The sequence below is a fragment of the Phasianus colchicus genome, chromosome 1 (genome assembly GCF_987193195.1).
Source record: "Phasianus colchicus chromosome 1, bPhaCol1.hap1.1, whole genome shotgun sequence".
In the NCBI taxonomy this organism is placed as follows: Eukaryota; Metazoa; Chordata; class Aves; order Galliformes; family Phasianidae; genus Phasianus; species Phasianus colchicus.
Window position 1 is genome coordinate 30,065,193 of NC_143436.1, and position 17,497 is coordinate 30,082,689.

Here is a 17,497-nt window from a genome sequence, read left to right on the forward strand (position 1 = left end):
GGGAAATAACTCAGCATATTTCAACCACATCGAGGTTACCCATTTTGCTTTGCTGCCTTTCTACCATAAATACCTATTCAACTGCTCTGCTTTTCATTTTCTTCCTTCCAGGAGATAGTGAATCCTTAAAATATGGATGCTATCTGTGGAAGTAATATTTGAAGCAGTCTGTAAAATAGCTATAAAATGAATTAGAATTGTAGATGTTTTAATATTTTTTTCTGGGAATGCCCTGCTCCATTTAAAAAAGCCTTTCCTATATCTGCTGCCTTCATGCATTGCATTGCATGCAGTGGTCCACTATTTCCCAGAAAAAAATCTTCATTTGTCCACCCATATGTAGAGAAGAAAAGTAGGATAAGTTCTTCTTCTCTGTTCTGTTGAAAACCAGAAAACCACCAAATTACTGTAACAAAAAGTAATCTAACAAGCAAAATAGCCATTTTTAATTTGATGAAAGAATTTACATCTGCTAATGTGCCATTTAATGTGCTGTGTAACACAATTCTCCTTTCCTAATTGAAGCAAACTTTACTGGCGCTTTCTCAAATGTCTCACTGGTTGCATTTTCAGATGTCTCCCTGAGTCTTTAATTATATTCCTGTGCCAATATAAAAAAAAAAAGAAATTAGAACTAATTCCTATTAAGTTGTCTAAAGTGAAATAACCATGACTGTAGGCAAGATCTGAAATCTCTGGAACTTGAAAGAAAAACTCCTGCTGAGTTCAGTGGGCATTGGCTCAGATCTCGTGTAAACACAGTTGCAACCATACCTGCGCTCAACAAGCATTGTAAAAACAGGTGGAGGGAGTCCAACCTATTTTGGAATGCACTGGCCTGAAGGCAATATTACAAATGCCACAAACATCTAATATTCCCTTCATGGATGTCCCTGGCTTCATGACAAATGAACTCAGCCTTTGAGCAAGCAGGGAGAAAAAATATAGACAGCATGCTTGCAAAATATATTAAACCTTTTTAGATGAAAAACTCAAGTAACTGAGCTGTTCATAGCTGTGAGCAAGATGATTAGATACTGTCTGTTTTAGCAGGAATTTTTTTCTCACCGTTTTCTAGCATACAGCATTCACAGTGAAGCTGCTCTTAAGCAGCAGGACTTTTAGAAGGCTTCTGCTGAATGCAGCATAATGTGTTTTGATTTTGGAACAAGTTGTATTAGTTCATATAGATTTGCATTTGGTGCACTGAGGTGCTCCAGTTGTCAGCAGAAGTGAGGAGGAATTCTTTATCTGTTCTCTGGTGGCATATTACATTTGTGCTGCACCTTGTAAGTGCCTCTGATGTTGGACATCAAAATAGTGCCTGAGATGATATGTGTATTAATAAAATGTAAATCAGCTTCTCTGTATTAAGAAGTGTCCAAAGAGAGAAGGAAAGCTTATGGATGCATTTATTTCTTGAGCCGTGCTCAAGTTAGCCTTAATTTCATACACACATTCACTTGCAGGAATTCTAACCATAATGGGGAGCTCCTGTCTTTGTGGGCAGTTTTACTGAAACAGAAATCCTACACAGCAGGCCTTCTCTTCTTTTGACCTTCTGTGGCAGGAAATTTGGCAGCTGTAGCAGCTCTTATTTATCTCCAACAGTGGTGATTTTAAAGAAGTTCTTTTCCCAAAGAATTCTTTCTGAATCCCAGCTTCTACATACTGCGAAAATAAATGCATCATGACAGCAGCAACATGGAAGATTTTGTACATGGTCTTGATACATTCTTGTGTTAAAAAAAAGGGAGTCCCAGTCTTCTGCTGAAGAATGAGTCTCACTGTCCATAAACAAGAGCCCATTCCAAGAAAGGAATGGAAACTAATAATGGTTAAATTGAGGAAGAAGCTGTAACCTTCACAGAGGCTTTCTTTCCAGCTGTGTTCAAAGACATTGTAATGACTTCTGAGAACTGCATTGACTCATTTCAGATGATGACTACATAACTGTTCATTTACACTTAATGAGTTTATTCCACCAGGTATAGGACAAATTCTAAACAGCTAATGCCACTGAATCATACACGTCAATAAATCTGAGCACTAACCTTATTCTGGGTAGCAAAAATAATGATAAAGAGAGAGGAAGAAAAGCTGCCTCCAATTAATGAAAATGCCCTTTGTATTTTCTAATAGCTCAAACATTAATTTGAAAATGGCTTTCTCTGCAATAATTTACAGACAAGCACTTCATAATGGGGAAACAATTCAAATTTATGTGCACTGGAATGATGATGATCTGATTAACTTATTAAATTCTTGTTGATTCTACAGTCCAGGTGAAGCATACCATTTTTCATGGGTTTCATACCTTGCAGTTTTAAGCTTTCACATCATCAGACTTCAGGCTTCAGTTGCTACCGAAGGTCTTTTCTCTGGGATGTCCTCCAGTACAGAGTGGACAGAACCAAGATCCTAGGGACTGATTTCATTTGTCTCTTTCCATTAGTTCTGAAGATACATTCTCTTCCATCTTGGAGGAGCACTTGATTAAATTTAGCACTAGAATTCACATAGTCCTCAGCTGCTGTGGAGTGTAATTGAAACTGTGTGAAATATTAGAGAGACACAATTCAAGTTAAAGCTGATTCAGTCAGAGGATAGCCCTGTTGGATTTAAGTTTAAGAAGCTTAGCTTTTCAAGCTTACTGCCCTTCAAAAGGAGTGACATAGCCTTCGAAGCAAGAGGAGATAAAAATTATCCATGGGAAAAGACAAAATAACACAGTCAAATCAGTCTGCCAAACCTCATGTCCAGTGGCTTTAAACAATGGGTAGCTATCCCAATTTATCTGTGACAAATGTGTCAGCTAGCACTCGGCTTTCATTACAATCACCTTGTAGTTTTTACACACCCTAGATAATTTTCAGGGACAGTAAGAAAGAATTAAAACCCTCAGATGCTGTGTAGAAGCAGCTGCTGGGATACCACGCAGTATCATATATTGCTGTATTTGTAAATGTAGTTGTCTCCAGCATTCCTCCCACAAGAGAAAAGCTCCCTATGGTCATGCAGTGTGTCACATTAGATAGTACAATCTGATGCCATTAGTGTTGAGTAAGCACGAACCATAAACCAATAAGCCCCTCATTTACTGCTCTGCTGCATGGCTAGCTTGATCACTTATGCTGTTCTCCTATTTTGAGCTTCTGCTTCTCCAGCCTGTTTGGGTGGGGTCAGCCACATCCACCCTTGTGGAAATAAGCCTTTCTCTTTTTTGACTACTTTCTTTCTAAGGCTAGCACTCCAGCTTTTTTTTAATTGATTTTATTTAACAGGTAGCATCCCATTATTTATATCTGCCATCTAATTTTCTACTTCTAATCATTCCTATAACCACTGACCAAGAGATTCCAGGAATCCTTGCCCCAGAAACCCCCTCATTCTGGAGACAAGAATCTGAAGTCTGGATCAGTCATCCCTTAAAATTCAGAGGAAATTTTGCCTGGGTATAAAGTCTGAGTCTTTACCCCAGTGTGGTTGAAAAATGTATTAGTTTCTGGTAAAGATACCTTCAGGGATCTAGACTAACTTATAAGAGAGGAGTCACTAGCTGCCTTCACCAGGGCTTGTCTGCATAGGGACACCCAGGAAAGGATATGTGCATGAACTAAATTTGTTAAGTCAGCACTTATATGCTGAATTACTTCTGGAATTAAGCTACAGAAAGTTAAAGGCTGAGTGAAAGCAGCCGTGTGGTGGTTTAATGTGCAGCAGCTTACTTATGTATGTTGACTTTGCACCTTCCTGTGATTCACTTCCACTTTCTTGACTGTCTCTTGTGAGCTTGCCTCCATTTCCTTGAAAAACAGGGCCTTTGTGGATGAGCCAGAAGAGGATTTTGGCTTTCTTCACTACTACTCTTGCCATAGCAAAAGTAAAAAGCCTGCCTGAGTAACACCAAGATTTACTACACAATTCAGGCAAGGCAATTTGTCTAGGTGCACCCTGCAAAGTACAGCTAGAAGCTGTTTGTGTGAAGGAATGAAGTGAAGCCAAGTCAGGTGTCATGGGCACAGACCAGTCTCTGATGGCTCGCAAAACCTACAAAAGACCACCATCCTGGCTGTTTAAACATCACCACCACAAATTCTTTAGACCTGAGCAAATTGTCTCAGCTTTTAGTCTAGTGCACAATGTCACCCACATGGTCCTAGCTGTTGGGAAGCCAGGGGATGCAAAACAAAGCACCAACGTTTCATATGGATTGCATTGCTTCACAGTGAGATCCTCCCTGAGTATATATCTCATTTCAGAGCTGGAATAGGGATTTTAGCTTCATGTGTTTGCCTTTTCTCACTTCTCAACAAGCTTGTTGCTATTGAAAGGTGGGTTTTTACCTGTTTTCCTGGCTGTAAAGAATGGCAGACATCTTTCTTCAGTGGATGCATGCAAGCTCTCTGCATTGTTGTGAGCTCTTGATCAGAGCTAGTCCAGCCAAATTGTTCTCAGTCAGAAGAACACATTTGTATTTTGCATGTGTAGAATTAAATAAAATAAACAACCCAACAACTATTTGGGGTATAGAGGCTTAATTTGGTCAAATGAGTCTGCTTCTTGGCTCAAATCTTGTAATACAGGTAGCAGCCCAAAGCACATTTTTATGGCTACATTACTGTGTTAAAAAGGATCTCAAGGCCTCTGGAAAATGCAATAGGTATGACAGAAGTGCAGTTAGAGTCTTAACTAAAGCAGTATAAATGCATAAATAGAAGGGACAAGGTAGAGGCCTTCAGGGCATTCCCCTAAAACAGTAACAGGTCTCTAACGAGGTATTTAAAGGGATTTTTTCCCTATTGGGAAAACATATCAGCAAAACTAGTTCTCATTCCAGCCATGAGACAAAAGGGCAATATCACCTCACCAGCTGAATGAAAGTACCCCAGTTTTTGTGCTTTGAAACCAGGTTGCAAGCATAAATCTCCATTTTCTCAGGTAACTTTCCGTATGCCTCTGTTCACTTCTTTCCTTGGTAGTTCCTGCTGATTTTTATCTCTGATGCTCAGCACAAGCACATACCATACTTCCCCTGAGCTCAGCACAGCAGCCACAGGGACAGACATCAACAGTCAATAAAGCAATATAACACTCTGGCATGGCTAAGTGCAGACCACTAATCTTGTCCCAGTAACTGTAACAGTTAATTATTAGAAGAATAGCTGTAAATGCGATATAAAAAATTGGACAATGCTACCAGTCCCTAATTATCATTACAGCACTCCACTATTGCATTAATTCTAATGCTCTGATCAGGATTTGATTAGGTAGATTGCTCAGCCTCCATTACCCAGCAGTGCTGAGGGCTGTGAAACTGCCTCTCACACAAGGCAGTGTCACCTGCGCACAGCCTGGGAGTCAGCAGGAGCTAACGTTGTGTCTGCAGGGCATAAATTAACGTTTGCAGCAGCCTGAATCACTTATTTAGTACTTCAGGAGCCATATGTCAACGTACATCAAAATAGCAATATATCAACAACTGTCTGAGGCGAAGGACATGAGATAAAAAAGAAAATGGGATCATTTTTTACAAAAATAAGGTGGCTATCAGGTTGCTGATGAGCAGCTTGAGAGGCTGTTTGTGAGCCAGCATTCACTATCAGCCCTGGTTGATGGGTGGGAGGTGGGAGGTGGGGGAGGGCACCGAACTTGGTTGCAGCACCTAGTGCCACCCCTCAGCCATGGCACTGGGAGGTGCCCTCATCAGGGTCAATGGAAATGTGCTCGTTTGTCCAAGTGTAGTGCATACCTCACCAAAATGAGGGGGATTTACATCAGCCTTGTGTTGGTATTAAGGTTAACTCCGGCTGTAACGGGAGCTCTGTATTTACAGCCGCCCCCAAAATGGTTGGCTCTGTCATGTACTGCCTGGTAAACGGGGGAATAGGGTTTTGATACTGCATGAAAAGAAGAAAGAGGGAAAAGAGATGAGAAATGTCACTTGATGGACACTGATACGTATTTATTCACCATGACCTAATTCACTGCTCATTTCTGGAGCCCAGGGCAATGAATAACATATTAAGCAATATTAATGTGAAATATGGTTTCTGCTCCAACAGCAGTCTTAGGAAATAAACTACCATCATATGTAAAAAACATCCACAACCCTTCCTTTTTTTCCCAGAACCCTTTCCACAATTGCAGACGGTAGCAATATGTTTAGTTACATTAATTCTAATGTTATTACCAACCCCAAAGCTCAGGACTTTTCTGGTTATATCCTGCCAAGCAGCTCTAATTCCATTTCCTTCTGTTCCTGAGCACCCCTCAGCCCCTTTTTGATGTATGAATGAAGTAGGAACACAGCTCACATTTTCATATCTATCAGCACTTTTAAATATATTAACCAAAGGTGTTCATCCTCTCTCTTTGTTGCACAGCAAAAGCTTGGGAATGTCTCTTTGTTTCCTAAAATCCAGGAAAGAGGAGTGCATGTTCACAGGTGTATTTGATGTCACATTCTACATCAATAAGCTCATTTTTTTCGTGAGGAAAGCAGTAGGCATGTGAAACTGGTAAGCATGAGGAAAAGCCCACAGAAAAATATGCATAAAATCTGATACAAAATTGCAGTAATAGTATTTATGTTCTTTTATGTACATACCCATAAAGCATAAATCAAAGTAAGGCTGAGATTATACTCCTGCTCCTCTTTAGCAGAGGAAGAAATGCAAATGTTCTGTGCATTAAAATTCATTTTGGGGCACTCTTGGAAACATCTGCATCATACAGAGAATATTTTTATTAACGATATGACTGACTTTTATCTTGTAGAGGAAAATAAAAACATTTGTACTAAAATACAGGAAACTGTGTACGTTAACAAAGGAAAACTTGATGTGTGCAAATAAATAAACAAACACTGATGTTAAGCAAGAAGGCAGTGTTCACTGCAGAGTTTTGCTAAGTACAGGATTTGTTCTTAAGCTGTCAAAAGGCTGCAAATCACCTGATTTCAAGTAAAATCTCACTGTGTTTCTTAAACATTTGTTTGTTTGTTTTTTAACAGACTTTGTTAACCCCACAGGCTGAATTAAACCTGGCTTTATCTTGTACCAGCCCCACTGAAGGGCAGCGTGCAGATAAAGGTTGTCTGAATTCATCCCACCTGACTTCCAGGTTTTAGAATAGGACCCAAAGATCACTGAACCATCAGTGAAAAGAAACAAGCTCTTCCCAGGAGTGAATCAGGTTCTATTCATCAGCTGCAAGGTCTGTGCTAGGATGCTGGCTCCTTGCCCGCACAGCTGGGGCAGCTCCCCACTGGCAGCTGGGAGGAGGCCTGGACTGAGGAGTGCAGCCTCTCCTAGGGCCTGCCTTCCTCTGGAGGAAATCTTGGCTTCCGGGGAGGAAGAGAGCTGCACCATGCTCCCAGAGAGGCTGTGTGAATTGTGGGGTGTACCACAAAGCCTGGTGGATGCTTTGATGGTGGGATGTAGTTCACAGAAATCAGTGTAATGATTCCTAAGACCCTTTATAGCTCCAGACCCGTCTACCAGCACCTTCTGCAGTTGCAAAGCATGTGCTTGTTGAGCACCAGAGAATCCTTGGGACAAGGAGCTGTGAGCACCTCATGCTGGTGCCTGCACAGGAGAGAGGGATCCCATTGCTCTTCAGGCAAAATGCAGTGGTGGTGGCATTTATCCTTTGCACAGTGACTTACTGAGTAGAAAGAAAAACTTGGGTGATGAAGAAAAACTTCGCTGATGATACGAAGTTGGGAGGATTGGCTGACACGCGTGAAGGTTGTGCTGCCATTCAGCGAGACCTGGACAGGCTGGAGAGCTGGGCAGAAAGAAACCAGATGAGGTTTAACAAAAGCAAGTGTAGAGTCTTGCATCTGGGGAGGAATAATCACAGGCACCGGTACAGGTTGGGGGATGACCTGATGGAGAGGAGCTCTGCGGAGAGGGACCTGGGTGTCCTGGTGGACGACAGGTTGGCCATGAGCCAGCAGTGTGCCCTTGTGGCCAAAAAGGCCAATGGCATTCTGGGGTGCATTAAAAAGAGCGTGGCCAGCAGGTCGAGGGAGGTGATCCTCCCCCTCTACTCTGCCCTGGTAAGGCCTCATCTGGAGTACTGTGTCCAGTTCTGGGCTCCTCAGTACAAAAAAGACAGGGATCTCTTGGAAAGAGTCCAGCGGAGAGCCACAAAGATGGTGAAGGGCCTGGAGCGTCTCTCCTATGAGGAAAGGCTGAGTGATCTGGGTCTGTTTAGCCTTGAGAAGAGAAGGCTGAGAGGAGACCTGATCCAGGTCTATAAATTTCTAAGGTGTGGGGGGCAGAGCTGCGAGGCCAGACTCTTTTCATCAGTGTGTGGAGACAGGACAAGGGGAAATGGCCGAAAACTGGAGCATAGGAAGTTCTGCACCAATGTGCGCAAGAACTTCTTTACGCTGAGGGTGACGGAGCACTGGAACAGGCTGCCCAGGGAGGTTGTGGAGTCTCCTTCTCTGGAGATATTCAGGACCCGCCTGGACGCCTACCTGTGTGACCTGGTGTAGGGAACCTGCTTTGGCAGGGGGGTTGGACTCGATGATCTCTAGAGGTCCCTTCCAACCCCTACGATTCTGTGATTCTGTGATTCTGTGAGTGTCAGCCCCGAAATAAGGACATTAGATATGGCCGTGATGTCATTCGAACCCAGGCTAGATAATCATGCCCAAAAGTGTGAGATATGGGGTAAGGTAACTGAAATGTTACCTGAGGTGAATACCACACAACAACAAGAATACATAAAATATTTACCTCGAGGTTTGAAAATAAAAAAATACTAGCAGCAAACCAATTTAGAATAGCATTTTTTTACATCAATAAATAATACAAAAATTTTTAAGAAATAATTAAGCACTGCAATTGCACATTATCTTTACTGCATGAAGAGAAAGGTTAGGCATCTCCAAAGCTTTGGAAGATTGTTCTGTCATTATGTCACAATTGATCAGTATTTAATTGTTTTGCTGGAGGATTTTTTGCCTCTTCTCTACATGATGATTTCCTTTTGGCACACAAATCAAAACTATTTATCAGCAAAAGTTACTAATTTCTCTCAAAGAGATTCCTTCTAAGTTTTCATGCTGAGACACTGGTCTTGATTAACTTCCTTCTGTAATCTATGGAGCTTCTGATGCCTGATTTAAGCATTAATTTTTTCCAGTTTATGTACTGATTACTGCAGACTAAAAGCTTCATCCATATCAAAGGCTTATCCCTCCCACCCCACACCACTCCAAGAAAGAAATTTAAAAGCCCTTTAAAATGCCCTTCCTTTTTCCAAGGAAGTTATTGAGGTAACTTGGTGCTAAGAATACACGAGGTCTGTGTTTAGCTAAAATCTGAAAGCTGGAACTGAGATAGTCCTAAAAATCTTCAACTTGATATTCAGGTTTGAAATCAGCTGCAATCCAAATGCCACCACAGCCTGGGGCACTGGCATTCATCATTTTAGTTCTAATGAGCGCAAGGGGAGAAGGGAGTCAGCTGTATGGGATCTTAATCCAAATTCTCCTGACATGTCTTTGAAATTCTGGGGGGAGATGAGATGGAAAAGATAGTGATAAAGTGATAGTGAAATAGCAAGTTGATAAAAGTAAGTAAAAGATTAAGATACCAGGTATAGTGACAACAGTAAAGCTGGAAGTGTGGAAATAGTTTTCATTTTTTATACTTTCCCTGTAAAATGTCTTTTTCTAGTTTATTATCACATTTTCTATACTTTTATGGTTAATATGTATCGTCTGGCTACAGAAGTACATAAAATATTTGGAATTATTGGATTTATTTTATTTTATGTGTGTGACATGACTAGAAGTGTCCAAGGGGTTCTCCAAGGGACATTCAGAAGCCCTCACAACAACAAAAGCCTTTCTGAAGACTGCAGCAGAACAGGAGGCCCTTCTGCCATGCTGTGTCAAGTGCAGTGGAGATTGCTGTACTTCCAGCCACTGAGGTTGGACTTAGAAGCCTAAAGCATCACGTTACCAGCCAAGCGAAAAGGCAGTTAAGTACATAATGCTACAAAGGGACCCTCCTTGCTCTCTAAGTTGTTCAGGTTTCCAGCTCTGGTCTGGGAGATGTTTTGCGAAAATGACTGTACTTGAAACAACAAATGTTGGAGTGGAGGGAGGCTCGGCTGTGCAACTGTTTTCATCTGGCCACACAGCAGAGCATGTGTTCAGTCCTGCAGAAATTATAAACTAAAAAACAAATAAACAGCAACAACAAAAAAATACAAAACATGATTCTCAAAGATAGATATCCAGCTCGCAGGGTAATGAAACATAGCTTCAAAAAATTGAAAATAGCTTCAAAATGTGAAAACAGCAAAGGCCGTATCTTCAGTGTGTAGCTTTCTCAGAGGTAGGATTCCAGAACAGTATATATCAATAGCTTTCCCTGCATTTGAGTATTTTAGTTAAAATCTTTGTATATATGTGTGTATATGTAGTATGTATAATGTATGCTTTAATTTACATTTTCCTTAAAACGAGTCACTGCACATCAAAATTTGATGCAAAATACAAGACATGCAGAAACCTCTATACTTGCTTGAAAAGAAATAGTTACCTTTATTTTCATGCATTTCATTTTCTTCCATTGTTATCATGCTTCTTAGCATAACGCAAACCCAGAATTTCTCCTGTGCTTGCCAACTGGTGGCCAGCCACAAGAGCTGATGTGAGTAGTTAGCAAAGTCCCTGGACTAGAATCTGGACTTCCAATGTGTGTCCTGCACATTAGCACAGCTGAGCCTCCAGCTGAGACCATCGCAGCATTTCAACCAGGTGAGCCAAAGTACTCAGCCAGTAGGAGCTTTACTAAGCTTGTCTCAGCTGGAAGCTGGTTTCTGCAATATTTTTCAGAATTATTAAATTAGTTAATTACATTCATAGATTCCGATGTTATTTTGTAACAGTTTTACTCTTTTCTCCAGGTAATCTGTTTTTTGTTTTGTTTTGTTTCTCTTTGGTTGGTTGGTTGGTTATGAATTATTTTTATATGTAAGAATAAGAATATTCTTTGGAAAAAAAGTGGCCTATGAGCTTTAGAGGTGCTCTGTGCTATTCACTGATTTATCAAGTATTCCTGATCTGGCATCACACCTTTGTTTTTTTCACTCAAATTTTATGTTGCTCCCTGAAAGTACAACTCCTAGGGATTGGAGCACCTGTATTCTTTATGGAATACATTGCAAAGCTGAAGATTTTTGAAAGATGCAGCACTTTCTTTTTTTTTCATAGATTATCTTATTGTTGGTTCTGAAGTATTTTCTCTGTCTGAAGAGAGATGCTGATAGTATCTTTAGTAAATGCATGAAATGTCCATTTGGGTCACCAGTCCAGCTCCAACCTCTTCTCTTTACTCTCAGTGCAGCCTATATTCAGACACATTACATGTTGGACTAATTCCTCCCACCTGATTTTAAAAAGAAGAGAAGCTTTAGAGTCTTATTTAAAAATATTGTCAATAGGAATGGATAAATTCTCCTCGCTTCAACTTTTTTTGATAACTCCTGCCAAAAGTTTTGAACCCACTGCCAGTTTTAAGCCGAATCAAGGGACAATTACGCACTTGAGGGGTTCAAGTTGATGACTGTGGAACGGAAGGGACCTCATTAAGCCAGCCACTGAGGGGAGCCAGTGAGATTTCACGCCTAGGTGGTTGTAGATGGTCAAGCTATCCATGCACAAGGCCAGCCATAGTCTGGACCAGGGCATGGTGCTTTCCAGTCTCTGTCTAGCCATCAGGAAAGCACATTTAGTAGAAGACATGGGAGATCTCAGAGTCTGCCTGCAGGTGCAAGACATAGATTTGAGGTTAGAAGTATTCTGACCTGAAACCACACTATGTTCAGCACTCAGGGACATACTGGAGTCACAGCTGAAGCTAGATATTGAATGGCTAATTCTGCTTAAAAACAAGAAAATTTTTCACTATGACAGTGGTCAAACACTGGCATATGTCTTCCAGAGTGGCTGTGAGGTCTCCACCCCCTGGAGATTTTCAAAATTCGTATGGGGTTTTGATGTGGCCCTGAGCAACCTGCATGGGAAGGGAGATTGAACCTGAGACATCCAGAAGTCCTTCTGGTCTGTGACTCTGTGAAGCAGAAGGGATGTGGGACTAAAGAGGACTTTTTTGAGTGGGGATGCCAGGAATGTGGTACTTACTGGGAGGGGGGGGGGGGGGAGAGGGTATCACTGAAAGGGGCAAGTGACATGGAAGTTAGCTGGGTAAATGTGGGAGAGCATTATCAGGGTGTTGTTACTGTACTGTGTAAGAGAAGAGGAAGGACAATAAAAATACCAAGCAACTGCAGTGTGGATGGGACTTGAAATACAGCAAAAAGTGAATGTAACAGATGTTGGCACTGGGATTCATAATAATCTAAAGGACTAGATTTATTACTGGGAAAGATAAGGAATATAAAGAATCCCTAGGAAACCTGGCTTGATTAGTTCAACAGCTCATGGGAGGCTTGCTATGCTTCATCATATTTCCAGTTCTTCAGATGTTTTCAGCTCTTTTATGCAAAATCTTGGCTGCTGTTTTGTTTTCTGCTTTTTTTTTTTTTTTCACCTCTATAATTTTTACTTTAATGTCATGCATCTCAGTGAGAATATTTTTCACTTTCTTGAGTTAACTGTAGGCAAGAGGTGGAACCTGCTTTCCATGTGTTACTTTATTATGTATTCTTTCTTTCTGTGTGGTACTCTTTGATACGAATTACTTTGTTGGGCTCTTTATTGTGGTTACAGGGTGCTAATGCACTTCTAGCATGCCATAGGAGTCACTCATATCAGAAGATTCTAGCTTTGATCATGTTTTCCCTGTTATTCTTGTTGATTACTGCTATTTGCATATTACTTGTTTCCCCAGGTTTGTGATCTCTCGTTTGGTCTGCTTCCATCTTCTCATGTCTCTCCAGGTTCCTTGTTTGCTTTGCTTTCCCGCTTTGCTCTTCTTGGGACAGGAGGTGTTTTGAAACTTGTTAGGTTCAAAGGCAAAGGTTTGTTTTACACATTGCCTTTTTTAACTTTTGGCAGTTTAAATTCATTTAGTTACAAATATGGCTTTGATATTCACTGGAGATCACGTGGTGAATTGTTTACTATAAAATGCCTGGCTGAAATAATAAGTATAGTAAAATGTCAGTGCTTTAGAGAGTCAGTCCTGAGAAAATCAGCACATCAGTTATTCTAGCAACAAGATTTGGACAGGACCAAATGTGTTTCCACATGTGGTTTTTAGACAGATGCCTGTATGAAAGTTTGCAGTCAGCTTTCTACAATTGTGTAGTGAGAATGGCCTAGAATGAATGTAATTCCAGCAATGTCTGTATCTCCTGTGTAAAGACTTGCAGTCACTAAATTGTTTTATACTATCCATGATGGTATTCATTTTAATAAATGTACATTTTATAAGTGAGGTGTTGATATATGGAAAGTAAAGACATTCAAAGATGAACTAAAATGTAGTCTTTGTTTCTGGTCACTGTCTCATTAATCTGTTTCTTACTGCAAAGTGGCTTCATCCATTTGAATGGATGTTAATAATTGTTAACAATTCTCAAATTTACTTTAGCTCTGCTGCCATCTACATAGCCTTGGGCTCATATTTTCCTGTCTTTGATGTTTCACCTTGGATTGGCTGCAATCATAATGCCCAAATCAAACCTCGGTATCTCCAGAACTGAGTTTCCAAGGCTGTCCTGGAAGCTCTCTCTGCTTCTCTCACCTCCAACGTCATCTGTGACATCCCTTTCTCTCTCCTCTGGGAGAAGTTGTTAGCTCCACTGAGGCTTCCAGGGCAGTCAAAATGTCAGCGTCAAGACTTCATGTTGTGTCACCTCTGGGCCTCTTCCTTGGGTCCTTAGAATATATTGAATCCAAAACCCTTCCTTTCAAGTTCCTACATAAAGTTTCCAGTTCTATAGTTGCACAGAAACACCTCTCACTGTTTCCTCCTAAGATTCATTCTGCTTAGAAGAGGAATCCACGCATGGATGAGGTATCCCACCCAGATGTATTTTCTATGACTGATTTCCTTTGCTTATGCTCACCTTTGACCATGACTATTCAATGAGGTGAAGAGTAAGATGGGCACAGCTCCTTACATGACTTCTAGAGCCTCACAAACTAGTATTTCATCCACAGCTCCAACTCAGATCACAGAATCACAGAATCACAGAATTGCCAGGGTTGGAAGGGACCTCAAGGATCACGAATCTCCAACCCCCCTGCCACACGCAGGGCCACCAACCATCCCACCTAATGCTAGACCAGACTGCCCAGGGCCCCATCCAATCTGGCCTTGAACACCTCCAGGGACGGGGCATCCACAACCTCCCTGGGCAGCCTGTTCCAGTACCTCACCACTCTCTCTGTAAATAACTTCCCCCTGACATCCAACCTAAATCTCCCTTCCCTCAGCTTAAAACCATTTCCCCTTGTCCTGCTGTCACTCACCCTTTCAAAGAGTTGATTCCCCTCCTGTTTGTAGGCTCCCTTTAGGTACTGAAAGGCTGCAATGAGGTCACCTTGCAGCCTTCTTTTCTCCAGGCTGAACAAGCCCAGCTCCTTCTGCCTGTCCTCACAGGGGAGGTGCTCCAGTCCCCTGATCACCTTTGTGGCCCTCCTCTGGACCCTCTCCAACAGCTCCCTGTCCTTCTTGTACTGGGGGCTCCAGACTTGGACGCAGTACTCCAGATGGGGCCTCACAAGAACAGATCATCCATGCTGTGATTAGGTTAAGCCAGAAACACAGATTTGGTCTGTAATTGAGAAGTCCGTGCATGTTCAGGCTCTCCCCTTCCAGAAAGTAATGGACTGATGTCTGTACGTCTATTGTAGATTTGCTTATAATCCGTGCAGGTGGTGAGTCACATCTCCCTCTATTTTCTCCTCCACAACATTCGTTGTTGTGTGATCTTTGCAGAATTGCTTTCTCAGACCTTCACATTTATCCTACTTACAATGTATCTAACTTATATCCAAAGCAATAAATACTGAAGGCATGCACAATGCTTTAACTTAGGATGCATTTAAGCTGCTGTACTACAAGCTGCCTTAAACTCAATAACTCTGTAGTGGATGTTATCCCTCTCCCACGTTGCGAATCTTCCCACATTCTGTGAGTGCTGCAGATCTCCATAGTCTTCCCAAGCTGTTAGCATGCAGGTGCCTAACATTTCTCCTTATGGCTGACCAAGAGGTTTTTCACAATGGTCCCATGTTATTAAACATCTTGAATCAGTCTCCATAAATGTCAGACCACGGGTACTACTGCTTTCCGTATATCACTGATTGAGATAACGAAGGCTGCAATTTGCTAGATCCCCTTTGTATGTGCATAAAGTCTCCTCCTTTTTTTGTGAATGAGAGAGAGAGAATACTGGGGCTGGGGAGAAAAATATGTATTTACATATATATATACGTATAAACATACACCTATTTAAATGTATGCCCATACATAGATACACACACAAACAAATAAGCCAAGAGTTTATGCAAGTGTCTTTAAATAATCCTCTATTATGGATGCAAAATGGCTCTATGAGGCACAAAATTCCAGTGTATATGTTCAGGAATAAAGCATGCAGATGTAAATATTATTCAAGAGTTTTGCTCTGCCTTTTTATTTCTGTAATATTCGAGGGTTTTTCTGAGCTAGAAGAATATCATTCAATGATGGAACATCATGAAATACATTGTGTTCACTTTTACAGCAGGAAACAGGTAGAATAAGGAACCTGGTATGTTTATCTTTAGAAAATGCTCACAGTGCACACAGCAAAGCTCAGCATTTTTGGAAGCAATGAGAAATCCTTCAAGTAATCTATGCAGGCAATATCTTTCCTGGAGTGAAAGTTTAACTTTTTCTGGGAAACAAAGACAGTCTCTTTCTGGAGTGAGAGACTAGGCCTGAAAGTGCAGTCTCAGCACCAAGCAGAGCTGAACGAGTGATTTACAACTTTTGGCTCACGTATGTTACTAACATTTGAATAAAACATGCCTAATTACTTCTAGAATGGAAGATACCTATGCACATTTTTCACAGCTTTGATAACTTCTACACATCATCAAATATTTCAGAAAAGCAAAATAGGATTTCTTTATCTGTAGGTTGCTCCAAAACTCATGCCTTCTATTTATTTCCCTGGAAACTAAAAAAGATAGAAAGGGCACAGTAGCACTATTTGATAGAGTAAATTCTCATTTATGTTCTCATTGTATTTCAACATGGTCAATTAGCCAATCTGCACTTATGAGCTGGTCAAGACGCTCTTCATTTCCACAAGGAGGAATTCAATGACACGCCTTTGTTTCATCCGCATTTCCATATGAGATGCCAATTTGTCAGACTGCCCCTCTGCTGCTGTCTGTCACATGGCAAGAAAACATTATGGAATATTGGTATCAAGGATCAACCTCTACTTCCAAACCACCAACATCTGCCTCTAATATCATGAACCAACAATAAAATAGGAGGTATTGCTTTTGGAGCCATCTTGATAAATTAAAATTGCTGTATAAATAGTTCTTTATTATAATTGAGATGTGGTCATAGAACTGAAACAAAATTTTGGAAAGAATTTACTAGTTTGTAAGAAGTGTTTACTAGTAGTATAAGTTGAGAAATCTCCATGCATGATGAATATTGTTTCTTTTCTGAGCAGTTTTACAACATATATTTTGAAATTACTTATGAAATGAGCTACCACGAGCCAAACTCTTTCAAAGAGAATTAAATGTACAGGGACCTTTGAGAATCTGGTATCTCTTTTCTTTTGGAGATTTTTTTTTTTTAATCTTTTTTGGAGATTTTTAGCAGATAGGTTCCAGGCACAATGGAAATATTTTGGAGGAATCATGAGAAAATGAAAAGAAAAAGAAAAAAAGCAGAAAAGTGGCATGAGGAGACAGGTTAGAGACTCCTGTTGAATAGGTATTTAAATTTGCTATACAAAGTCTGCATTTCCACATGAAGCTTATTAGAATTTTCTCAGAGAAGCCTGAATATTGGTGCTTTCTGGTCTTGAGTCTTTCCCATTATGTGATATTCTGCAACAGAAACTGTCATCATCTTCATGCTTATCACTCCACTTTCTTTTTGAAAATTGCAGCATCAGCAGTTTACAAGATTGGGTCATAAGATATGAAAATTTGTGCTTCATTTCAACATTTTTACTATATTTTTTTTGTATAATGTGATAGTCTCTTACAGCCATAGCATTCCCTGTTGAGTAAGCACAAAAGTTTGTCATGTGCCTCCTTTCTGTATTTTTCTGTACCTGGCTAGCAAGCAAAATCTGTGAATTTTACTTGTTCTCAATAAATACTCAGTAGTGATATGAAACAGCAGGGGAGATGCAATAGGAATAATAATTCTACTAAATGAAAAAGAGTAGGATTAAACCAGTTCATTTATGTTCAGGAAGGAGAAGGAAAATGCTTACGTATGATAAAAATAAACTGATGAAATTTCTAATA